Genomic DNA, 6,000 nt, shown 5'->3' with positions numbered 1-6,000 from the left:
ACAGGGAGAAAGTACAAACTCCATTCAGACAGCACTGGGAGTCAGTATTGGACTTGGGTCTCTGGCGCTGTAGAGCAGCAGCTCAATCACTAGGCCACCATGCTGCCCTTCTTCATGATTGCTCTATATTCAGATCGGAAGACTTTAAGCTCTAGAACTCGCTCCGTAAATCATTTCTCTCTTTCTAATTTCACAAGAGTTTTCCCCTATTTGACCAAACTATTTGTCATCTGTCCTAATTTTTTCTGTGGCACCTGGTGTAAATTTTTGGTTGATTACACCCTTATGAAATGCATTGGGTTATTTGTTTAAAACATTATCAAATATGCTGTCAATTTTAATCTTCACTACTTCCTCTGGGATTCTAGCCTAATTGCTCAACAGTCAATAGGCAAGTGTTTAATTGTTATATTCATTGGCAACAGAACAACAAAATACTTACTTGCTGATGCTTAACAGGGTTGTAAATACAATAACACACAGATAAATATATATAATCAATAATACATAAAACGAATAACCATTATGCTAGGTCATCATAATAGCGCAAAACTGGAGATCGTAGTGCAACGAGAGGCAGTCCATAGATCATCATAATTACTGAGGTTAGTAGTTAGTGTTGTGCAGTATTCAAGAGTTTGATGGTTGCTGGGGAAAAGCTGTTCTTGAACTTGCTGTATGGTTTTCAGGCTCCTATACCTTCTTCCCGATGATAATAGTGAGATGAGAGCGTGACCAGGGTGGTGTGGGTTTTTGATGATATGAACTGCCTTTTTGAGGTGGCGCCTCCCATAAATCTCTCAGATGACAGGGAGGTCAGTACCTGTCATGGACCGGGCAATGTCCACTGATAATCCAATAGGATACTTAGAAAGCCTTAGTATAGGCTCTTGCCCACCCTCTCACGCTCTGGCTTAAAATAAAATTATCTTTTGAACTTTCTCGTGCATTTAATGTTCCTTTGTCATCTCTTATGGGCATCTCTCAGACTGAAGGGCAGGAAACTTAAGTGGTATTGACTCCATCTGATTAAGGGCTTTTGTGGTGGTGATCTAAAATGTACTGGTAGTATTGAAATTTAATTGACATTCAAGGCGAACAAAGTGATAACACATTATTTTGATGTACAGTCAGAAGGCTTGCGTGTGACACTGAGCACAGGGATGTTTTAGGAACCTCATTATTTTATCTGTCTCTTGAAAAAAGAAAAGACTTGTAAAAGTTTAGGTGGATCAGAGAGGAGTAATGTACGATGGGGGTATATTGTGTATGTCAGTGCTTTTATCATAGGTGAATAGGCAATGATTTGTTGCAATGAAAACATGCAGTGAATGGAAGAAAGCAGGGTAATCTGGAGATACAGATTTAAATAACACAGGTGTTTGAGACTGAGCTGAAGGGTGGTCACATTTAAGTCTTACGAGTACTTTAACTCCTGGCCAGTATTTATCCAAGGTAATTTATTGATTGATGGAAGAAAAACTGGACATTCTCGGAGATCAGATTTTTATTTACAGAAACACAATGGACGCATTTTTTGGTTCGGCTGCAACTTTAATTCAAATTTACACTCTGAACTGCTTTTAAATGAGGTGTATTTCATTTGGACCTCAAGGGGTCCAAATGACAATAAATTGAATTGTAGTGTATTGTATTTTATATACAATGAACTATGTTTATTGAAAATGCTCATTCATGCGTGAAAAAGCAACGAGCCACTGTTCATTTTCTAAAACATACTGAAGCAGTATAAATTGATGTTTCAAGAATAAAAACGAAGTCCTCGAGGGTCAGGCAGCATCTGTGGAGGGAATGAGCAGGTGACATTTTGGGTTGGGATCCTTTTACATGGAAATCCTCTTCCATTGTTTTACAGACCAATTCAAAGGCCCTTCAATTGCCATGACTTTTTAGTTTAGTTTAGAGATAGTGTGGAAACAGGCCCTTCGGCTCATTGAGTCTGTGCCGACCGACGATCACCCTTTAGTCCTATCCTACATACTAGGGAAAATTTACTGAAACCCATTAACCTACAAACCTGCACATCTTTGAAATGTGGGAGGAAACCGGAGCACCCAGAGAAGGCCGACTGGAAGAACATACAAACTCCGTAGAGACAGCATCCATAGTTTGTATCAAACCCGGATCTCTGGCACTAGAAGACAGCAACTCTACCGCTGCGCCACTGTGCTGACATTTCTACAACTCGGTCTGTAACACTAAGCTTGGGAATTCAGTGCTACCAAGGTACAAACTAGTAAGCTGGGACGGGAACTGTGAAGGTGGATCTCCCTCATTGGAACCAGAATATTGCTATTGGTTTATTATTGTCATATATACCAGGATGTAGGATATAATTCCATCACCACCCACTTGCTGAAGTTCATCATGGAAACAGGCCCTTTGGCCCAACTTGTCCATGCTGACCAATGATCACCCGTATAATAGTTCCATGTTATACCAGTTTTGCATCCTATCCATGCAGTTTTGCCAATTACAGAAGGCAATTAACCCACAAACCTGAACGTCTTGGTAATATGGAAGAAAACCAAAGCACCCAGAGAAATCCCACACGGTAACAGGGTGAACATACAAACTATATACAAATAGCACCCTTAGTCAGGATCGAACCTGGATCTCTGGCACTGTAAGGTAGCATATCTACCACTGCACCACTGTGTCACCCTAAAGTAGTTATCCATACCCATTATTCTTTCAGAAAAGGTTTTAAATTAATATTTTTATTACAGATCTAGACAGATTTGAATGCAATGGAATTGCTTTAGGTGTAACAGGTTTTAGATTTAGTTCTGAGCAGACATCTCCTGCAATGACTCAGGGTTCATGCTTTTCACTTCCGGAGCCTTGGCTTCCATCCAGCACAGGCTGCTGAAAAGCTGACGTTCTCTACTTTTCCAAGTAAAGTTGGAGTAAACATCAAAGCTCAATATCTGCCAAGTGGAGGTAGATATAGTCTAATGGAGACTGTTAGGCACTTTCCCCCCCCCTGGTGAATGCTATGTACTTACTTCTCTGTTTCTATCCCAAGTACAGGCCTCGTGGCTGTGAGTCTGGAATCGAGGGGTTAAAGGCTCCTGTACCCGATTGGCCCAGCTGCGTCAGGTGACGGGTGACTCATCTGGAGTATAAAGACCAGAGCTTCCCAGAATTCTCTCTCTTCGTCGTGGACTCTGACTGATGAGCAGACTGTTGGTGGGGGCCGAGGCAGCCTGACCACATGGCATAGAACTTTGTGTATTTTCACCATTCCTTGTTATCAGATATTGTATTGGGACGGATAAGGGCTGACCTTAGAGTTTTCCTGTATTTTGGTTTCAGGGTTGTATCTCTTTGGGCAGGTTTTGGAATCTCCGGTTCGACGGCCCATGGTGTGGCTGGCTGGAGCATTGTTAAATTGTTTGTCGGTTTATCCATATCCCTGACTGGGTTGTTTATATCAGGTTTGAGTTTTGTGTTCCAATGAATCATTAAAACTGTTTTTTTGAACCTGAACCTGGTTTTTGACTTGTGTTACGTGGCTCTGAAGTACTTGCATTCGGGAGTCGTAACAAAATGGGGGCTCGTCCTAAGTTTTGAGGACCCTAGACGTTTTTAGGGGGTTGTTTTTTGGTAGGCTTCTGGACTGAGGAAGTCTGTGTGTTGTGAAGGAATTTTTTCTTCCCTGTTTGTGGTAGCATTAGTGCCCAGGTTTTAGCTGGTGGTTTGGGGCTACCTTAAGAAATGGAATTTAAGGTGAAAGAATTTGTTGAGGCTCCTAGTTGGGAGTCGTAATGAACTGCAGATGGAGAGAGCTTGAGTAAAGTGCTGGAGTTATCTCCTGCATCCTTGCAGAACATGTTGATTTCATTAACTTTACCACTAGCTTTCACCCTGCCCTCAAATTCACTTGGATTATCTCTGATATCTCTTTTCCCTATCTTTAACTCTGCCTCCATCTCTGGGCCAGACTATCGACTGATATGAGTCCGAAGAAGGGCCCTGACCCGAAAAATCACCAATCCATGTTCTCCTGAGATGCTGCTTGACCCGCTGAGATACTCCAGCACTTTGTGTCTTTTGTGTCACCATCTCGTTACTTCTTTCTACATTCTGCTGGAGTTATTCAGCTGGTGAGGCAGCATCTAAAGAGGGGATGGAGAGGAACGTTTTTGGGCTGGGACCCTTCTTCAGACTGATTGGTCACAAATGCTTTGTTGCTCGGAGGTGATGAAGTTCCTCGTACTAGCAATGAGCTGGAAGGATATTGTCGGGGCTGAATGGCAGGAATTTGATATTAACTTCAGCATTTTTGTGTGAAAATGTTTTTAATTCTCCATCTTGCAATAAAAGACAGTTAACAGTTCTCATTTTCACTTTTAGTTTAGTTTAGATTAGAGCAGTTTAGTGTTTAGTTTGATTTAGTGATGCAGCATAGATATAAGCACTTCAGGTCATCGAGGCCACTCCAACCATTGACTAACACTTGTCCTGTATAAAACTTCACCATCTAGGTGCATATGACAATAAAATATCATTAAAGTATTGTTATCACACTTTTTTATTCACGCCCTGCAAATTAGAGGCAATTTTACAAGGCCAATCAACCTACAAACCCGCATGTCCTTTGGGATGTGGGAGGAAACCGGGGCATCCAGAGGAAACTCGTGTGGGCACAGGAATAGCGCGCAAACTCCACACAGACAGTAACCCGAGGTCAGGCTTGAACTCGGTACACAGCAACTGTGAGGGGTCAACTCTACCAACTGTGCCACCTGTCTGAATGTTAATTTGTCACTTGTTGGGCCAATGGAGGTGCTCAAAGCTTTAAAAAAAAAGGGGAAATAATTCAAATATTGCATTTGTAGATAAGACCAGTTCTTCCTCCGATCTTGCATTCAATTTATTGGTGAACATTCAGGAAAATATTAGCTGTGGTCTACTGAACAGACCATCCGCACCTCGTGAGAAACCACATCCACATTGGCAATGACAGTGGTCACGAAGTTGTGGTCCGGGGTAAACCATTGGTTCTCATCACCAATCGCAAACAGAGACCTGCACCAAGAAAACCAATTCCTATTTCTCAGATTTTCAAATGACACAGAAGGAGGCCATTCTGCCTATTAAGCTCATGGCAGCTTGATGTAGATGGACATATAAATGGATCGGAAGGGTTTAGAGGGCTATGGGCCAAATGCAGGCAAATGGGCCAGCCCGGTATGCCAACTTGGTGGGCGTGAACAAGGTGGGCCGAAGGGCCTGCTTACGCGCTGTACAGACTTTATGAGTCTATGATGGATTAGTAATGGTTATTATCAGTCCCATATACAGTCAAATAGATATGTTGATTTATTAAAGCTGTAATATTGGGCCCTGCATTTAGTGGGTGTTCTCGGAGTTGATGTGTTCGGTGCTCTATGATATTACCAGATAGGATTAAGATGGCCTGGTTTTCCTTGGTATAAAAATACTGGGATGAAGTTTCACTGTATCTCTTATATGTTGCAGTGCGCCTCATTCCTGGGAGGCGAGTTGGATAGAGACATTCTCAGAAGTGGATATCTAGTTAGATGACATACCCAAAGCAAATAAATTAATGTTTGGCAGAATAAATTCCTAGACAACAAAGTATTCCTCTATGTAAGAATTTGTCAGCTCATAGTCACATTTTGGTATCATTTATAATTTTTCAGAGTTTATTTTTAAACACTGCTCAGTATTTTCATTCATCTCTATTTTGTAACCATCTTATTGGAGTCATTCCAGTTCTGGACAATTTCCAAATGTGCTCGTATCAGCTGGAAAAGGATGATATGTTGAGGTGTAAGTGGCAAAGAAAGTATGTGCATTTATACGGGTTGTTTTCACATCCTGTATCTTCTTCCTGATGCTGCCACCATCGGCAAGAAGGTACAGGAGTCCGGGAACCACGACCACCAGGATCAAGGGTGGAACGGTGGCGCAGCGGTAGAGTTGCTGCTTTACAGCGCCAGAGTCCCG

The sequence above is a fragment of the Amblyraja radiata genome, chromosome 29 (genome assembly GCF_010909765.2).
Source record: "Amblyraja radiata isolate CabotCenter1 chromosome 29, sAmbRad1.1.pri, whole genome shotgun sequence".
NCBI classification, from domain to species: domain Eukaryota; kingdom Metazoa; phylum Chordata; class Chondrichthyes; order Rajiformes; family Rajidae; genus Amblyraja; species Amblyraja radiata.
Note: the sequence above shows the minus strand (reverse complement) of the source record.